Below are 7,500 nucleotides of genomic sequence, written 5' to 3' on the forward strand. Positions count from 1 at the left end.
GGAATATCAAGAGTACTGAAAATTTTCTTACTACTATCACTCATCCCTTGTAAGCCATAAGCAGTAATATCCTAATGTGTTTCTGACCTACTACATTGAGAAATCTATATATGTGTGTGTCTTCTCTGGTCCAAGTCTATCCCTCCCCGCGGTCCCTCCCAACCTGTAACTAATCAGCTTACCTTATAGCCAGCAGGATGAGCCTCGAGGATATTCTAGGTGGCGAAACAGATGGAAATTCAAATGAGTCAGGCTGGCACAAACAAGGCATTATCTGCTCACGTTTTGTCCTGAGCTAAAACCCATCCTGTGCGTAATCTACTGCAGTTCTTTTCTCCCACGTAAAACACATTACTGTCTCCATTTTGTGCCCGGACTTGCTATGTGAAAATTACTTTTTTATTTTCATTTTTTTTAATAGAACTGGCATCCAAAGAGGAAGATTACAAGAGCTTAGCATGTGTTTACGGTGGTGGCTTGGCGTGAAATCGAATCTCACTTTTTTTTTTCAGTTCTGTGAAAATGTTGAAAAAAAAATCACAATTCAATTACTAAATGTGTGCTGATGCGAAAAATTCAGACGATAAAAATACGTGCGCAAACTCGTGCGTAAGCAGACAATGCATGGAGAGGCGTGCGCGGAAACACGAGTGCACGCACCTGTTTTTCAGTTGATGATTATTTTAATCAGAAAATTTTTGCTTTAATATATTCACTATTCATCCAATGATACAAGTACGCGCGAGCTTGCACGCCTGCAAGCATGGACACTTACACAGGAACACAGGCATGCACACACGCACACACACACACACACACGGTCTCTCTCTCTCTCTCTCTCTCTCTCTCTCTCTCTCTCTCTCTCTCTCTCTCTCTCTCTCTCTCTCTCTCTCTCTCTCTCTCTCTCTCTCTCTCTCTCTCTCTCTCTCTCTCTCTCTCTCTCTCGAACACGGGAAAATAACATTTTTAAAAGCGGATGCAAACGATGGAAAAATCAGTAAAAGTACGTAGACTTGCAAAATACCGCTGGAGTTTCGTCAGTATCAACACTGCCATCTTTTACAAAAAAAAAAAAAAAAAAAAAAAAAAAAAATTCACACCACTACCCTCACCCACACCACCACCATTACCACCTCCTTTACCACCACAACCTTCCAGAGTCACCACCACCAGCATCTCCACCACACCTTTTCCCAGAGCAACACCAAAACTGCCCACACAAATTACGATGTCAACTTCACTTTGTTCATAATGTTAAGCACGTAATTCACTGGAAACTGCCGACGAGTGAGATAAGAGTAAAAATAGATTGTAATTTCACACACACACACACACACACACACACACACACACACACACACACACACACACACACACACACACACACACATACACACGAAAAAAATAAGAAAAAAAAAAAACGCCTATCCCTTTATATATTTCCTCCTCCGACTTGGTAATACAGAGGAGGTAATTTTGGACATGCACGGGCCTGGAATAATTCAGGTGAGGGTGAGCGGGGGACGGTGCTGCCTGCTGTGCTGGGCCGCGGAGACAGTGCGCCATCATTTCTACAATTTGCACAAACATTTAAATAGGAAAGTGTTCTTATATATATATATATATATATATATATATATATATATATATATATATATATATATATATATATATTATTTATTTTTTTTATAGCTTATAACGCCTTTAGGTCTACTTGAAGAATATGAGAAGCGCTGTTCAGTTTCCATCCATTAGCGGCACAGGCAATTTGATTTAAAGTGGTACCCACATTAGGCCCCATATCACCACCCAAGCGCATCTTTGGTGTAAGGCAATTACACCTTCTCCTAGAACCTGGGTACCATGGTGACATGTAGGTAATTTTAAACCACTCGAGAAATGTCATGGTGTCAAGCCGGCTCGCGGGATTCGAACCTACGCATGAACATCTACCTGAGCCCATGCTCACTACCTTATCCACTAGAAAAAAAAAAAAAAAAAAAAAAAAAAAAATATATATATATATATATATATATATATATATATATATATATATATATATATATATATATATATATATATATATATATATATATATATATATATATATATATATATATATATATGGACATCTGCCTGATCCCACACTCACTACCTTATCCACTAAATAAAAATAGAAAAATATATATATATCTATATATATATATATATATATATATATATATATATATATATATATATATATATATATATATATATATATATATATATATATATATATATATATATATATATATATGGACATCTGCCTGATCCCACGCTCATTACCTTATCCACATAAAAAATATATATATATATATATATATATATATATATATATATATATATATATATATATATATATATATATATATATATATATATATATATATATATATATATATATATATATATATATATATATATATATATATATATATATATATATATATATATATATATATATATATATATATATATATATATATATATATATATATATATATATATATATATATATATATATATATATATATATATATATATATATATATATATATATATATATATATATATATATATATATATATATATATATATATATATATATATATATATATATATATATATATATATATATATATATATATATATATATATATATATATATATATATATATATATATATATATATATATATATATATATATATATATATATATATATATATATATATATATATATATATATATATATATATATATATATATATATATATATATATATATATATATATATATATATATATATATATATATATATATATATATATATATATATATATATATATATATATATATATATATATATATATATATTCGTACTCTCACGTACAGAGAGAGAGAGAGAGAGAGAGAGAGAGAGAGAGAGAGAGAGAGAGAGAGAGAGAGAGAGAGAGAGAGAGAGAAGAGAGAGAGAGAGAGAGAGAGAGAGAGAGAGAGAGAGAGAGAGAGAGAGAGAGAGAGAGAGGGAGGGGGGGAGAACCCTTTAAGATGCAGCGAGACGCATTCAATGTATGTACGTACATGTATACAAAGCAAGAGAAATAAAAAGATTTGCATGTTAAAGTGTTCCCATCTCACGTGCATGTAAATGTTTAGCTAACTGCAAGCAAGTTCATACATCGTGAGTTCACGAACAAAAGACACGCGGGACCACCAGTTTCGTGAAATGTATGAGATGGTTAAAAAAAAAAAAACGCATCTCAGATCAGTGTAGTCTCATCACTTTCCATTCACTTTCATTCACAATATCACAGCTGAATTCAGAGATCGGCATTATATGTGAGTGAGACAGAACACTCACCCCTTTGGCAGAGTTGGTAGTCGTGGTCCGGACGATCCCTATCTTCCTCTGTCTTGTCGTCCCTGGCTCGTCTCCCCTGTCCCTTGCTGCATCATCAAAGTAACCCTCCCCTCCTCGTACTCTTCCCCTCGTACCTTTCCATCCCTCCTGTGAGCGGGAAGCACAGCAAAATTTTTCATTCTTACCTCACAGGAGGAACGTAAATAGTGCAGGAAATTCCTATTCTCCCTTTAACAATGGAAACACAAACTACTTTATTATGTCTCGTGTCCTTTGTTTCTTCGGTCTTAATGAGAACTAGAAGTCAGAAAAGAGCAGTGGCATTCCAGCCTCGACCTGCCATGACTGGGGAGTTCATGGTCCTCGGGGACTCCAACAGTGGCTAGCTGGTGCATGGCGGGGAGGGCCGAGGCAGTGTGTGTAGGCCGGGGAGCGTGTGAGACAAGTTCCTAGGAGTGAATCAAGAACGCAAACATGACTACCAAGTGAATGTCTGGTGCTAATAGTATGTGTTAAGGGACGGCAGATGAGCAAATGTCTGCTAGTGGGATGTGTAGTGCGTTAAAGCGATGTCATAGGAAAGTAACACGAACAGATAAGATGACATAAGACATGTTACTCTGCTGTGGTGATAAGAGTTTGCCAGACTAACTAATGGGGGAAAATAAAGTAATTAGAAGTCAATGATGGAGGGATGATTAAGAATAAGGAGTAAGCGGAAACAGGAATCGAGAATTAAACAAAAAACGATGAGTGAAAAATAAGTGGAAAGGAAAGGAAATTGAAAAGTGACCCAATAGTGAAAACTTGTTATAGATCTCTATAGGATTCTGTGATGATAGTGAAACAAAATTACCAAATGGAGTTAAAAGTGCTTTAATATGTTGTATAACAAAATGCAAGATATGTAAGTAGCTGTTTCTGTATTGCGTTTGTTGTATAGACAGCGAGCCCAAAGATTCCTGGCATAAAAGAATGCAAGTTCAACCAAGCCATGAGCGACCGCTTAATCCTTATCTGAAAACAAAAGAACTTTCATATCAATAACTGCAGTGAAATTAAAAAAAGTAATTGCTCATGAGAGAGAGAGAGAGAGAGAGAGAGAGAGAGAGAGAGAGAGAGAGAGAGAGAGAGAGAGAGAGAGAGAGAGAGAGATGGGATGGATATGACCCTTCCTTTCTGGTTGACTCCTACTAGAGCATTGAAAAAAAGGAAGTTTTTAGGTGTAGAATCATTCTTCAGCTCATGCCAAATCACCAAGTAATAGCTGGTATTTAAATGGAATAAAAAGACGAGTATGTTCTGTTAAAAATTTCTAGAAATGTTTCCTTTTTCATATATATATATATATATATATATATATATATATATATATATATATATATATATATATATATATATATATATATATATATATATATATATATATATATATATATATATATATATATATATATATATATATATATATATATATATATATATATATATATATATATATATATATATATATATATATATATATATATATATATATATATATATAAAACTGGGAGGCAACAACAACGTTTTACACTTTACACAGGAAAAGAGGTAATATCATTTAATTTATTTTACAGGGCTCGACTCCACCATTTTGCATCTAGTGGGGAGCTGTAGTTCATGGATGCTGCCATTACTGCTGCTGCTGGGGAGGGAAATTCATGGCCCAGTAATCTTCACCTGGAGGCGTCTCTCATGGAACATCACTCGCTCGCACTTGTAACACAGATGGAATGGTCGCGGTTTATAATGTGAATTCTGTATGCGCCCTCTCCGTTAGCTTTGTAGAGGTCAGGAGGTACGCAGTTCTGCCATTGGTCGCCGTACGATCATCTCTCATGCTGTGACATTTTGCTTTTAGTAGACGCAGTAACTTCAGTAACTTATCTATCTATCTTTATTCATTATTTATCTATTTATTTTCTTGTGCGTATGTATCCCCTGCCTCCTCGAACCAGCGGCGTGAAATGGGTCTGGTATTAGGAAGGAAATCAAGTTGTATTGTTATTTCATGCCTTCCTTCCACTTTGTTTGTTTTTTCCTTTTCCTTTCATGTGGTTGTTCTATTGATGTTTCGTATTATTTTATGGAATAGGGGAAGCTGGCCAAGAGGAAAAAAAAAAAAGCCCACTTGATTGCCATTTCCTCAAAAGATTATTACAATTAGCCAAAAGTCTGGGACAAATGTCTTAAAACCTCCCTCTTAAAAGAAGTCAATTCGTAGGAAGATATAAATACAGAAGCAAGCAGGGAGTTCCAGAGTTTATCAGATAAAGGTATGAATGATTGAGAGTACTGGCTAACTCTTGCACTAGGGAGTTGGACAGATTAGTGGTGAGAGGAAGAAGAAAGCGTTGTGCAGCGAGGCCGCATGAGGAGGGGAAGTATGCAGTTAGCAAGATCAGAAGAGCAGTTAGTATGAAAATAGTGATAAAAGATAGCAAGTAATGCAACATTCCGGCGGTGAGAAAAAGGCTGAAGACAGTCAGTCAGAGGAGGGGAGTTGATGAAACGAAAAGCTTTTGATTTCACCCTATCTAATAAAAGTGTGTGAGTAGAATCCCCAAAACATGCGAAGAGCCCAGAATCATCTAAGGTGGAATTGTTAGCAAAGGTTTGAGATAAGAGTTCAGCTTTAGAGACAGATGAGATGGCAGTGATGGCATCAGGATGAAATAAAGGAGGGAAAGATGAAGAAGTAAAGTTATTGGAGATGTTTTTTGGCCACATGCCAGAAGTCTTGAGGGGTGTTGAAGTTTGAAAGATTTTGACATTTTCTATTTATGGAGAGTTTGACAAGTTAAAAAACAGACTTGGCATGATTCAAAGCAGAAATAAAAGGGCATGAGATTCAGGAGATGGAAGGCTCAAGTAACTTTTGTGAGCAACCTTTCTGTCATGTATGGCACGAGAACAGGCTGTGTTAAACCAAGGTTTAGAAGGTTTAGGTTGAGAAAAAGAAAGAGGAATGTACGCCTCTTTGGGAGACACTATCACCTCTGTTATGCTTTCAGCACAAAGAGATGGGCCTGACACGGAAACAGTAATCATTTCAAAGAAAATCAGAATAATACCTCCCCAGGTCCCCCAAACTGACAAAGAAAAAACGCCAGAGGCACCTCTGCTTTAGGGGATCCCGAGGAGGAATTGGAGAAATAGGACAAGATGCAGATATGAAGATGTGATCGGAGGAGGCCAATGGAGAAGACAGGGTAACAGTATAAGCAGAAGGATTAGAGGTAAGGAAAAGATCAAGAATGTTGGGTGTATCAATATTTTTATTTTATTTTTTTATTAACTTTCCATTCAACTCTAGTTGTTATGGCTTACCTTATTTTCAGCTGTTTCATCTTACTATCAAGTAAACTATCGAACTTTAAGCTATTTAATTTCAGATTCAGCTACGCCATCTCATCTTAACCTGTTTGGACTCACTTTCAATCATAGATTATTTAACTTTTCCTGGAGTTAATATCACTTTCACCTAACTAATCTCACAATCAGCTATTCATCCTACCAGAATCTGCTTCATCTCACCTTTACTTGCTTCATTTCACTTTCACGTGGCTCATCTTACTTTAGGCTAATCAATCTCTATGCAACACAACAACATGCTAAACTCTCCAGCCACATCTTCACTAACACACGTGCCCTTGACTCATACACTGATACAAAGACCATGAAGCACTAACCGACGACCCAGGTGGTAGTGAAAAAGGGTGCACCTGTCGACCTTAACCTTGATTTTTACTAAAAGGTCAGGCTCCAGCCATTGCTACACCGAGGCGAGCTCCCACCGCAAATCCTGCCCATTACTTTCTCCGTCCCCGTGAGAAAGACATGACCGTGCAAAAAGCGGGTAACCGGTTTCATTTAAGCTTGTGGCCCCCGAGGCGGAGGGATCACGGAGAATACCAGCCGGGGAATGGTAACGGGATGGGAATGCGGCAGTAGGGAAAAAATCGGAGCAGAATTGGTTGGAGTACCCGAGGGTGGAAAGGGGTTGGTGGGTGGCCCGAATAATAGAATGAGCAATCCTTACGGTTTTGTATT

At 36.1% G+C, this 7,500-nt stretch overlaps 1 long non-coding RNA gene across 1 annotated transcript in view; it reads left to right on the forward strand.

Annotated features, from left to right (window-relative positions):
* The window catches only part of LOC123518132, a 10,796-nt gene extending 5,367 nt beyond the window's left edge, over positions 1-5,429 (forward strand). The window contains exon 3 of the long non-coding RNA XR_006678678.1: positions 5,025-5,429. This is a non-coding gene — a long non-coding RNA (uncharacterized LOC123518132). The remainder of the gene's footprint in view (positions 1-5,024) is intronic.
* The last annotated feature ends 2,071 nt before the right edge of the window (positions 5,430-7,500 follow it).

Source organism: Portunus trituberculatus, chromosome 43 (genome assembly GCF_017591435.1).
Source record: "Portunus trituberculatus isolate SZX2019 chromosome 43, ASM1759143v1, whole genome shotgun sequence".
NCBI classification, from domain to species: domain Eukaryota; kingdom Metazoa; phylum Arthropoda; class Malacostraca; order Decapoda; family Portunidae; genus Portunus; species Portunus trituberculatus.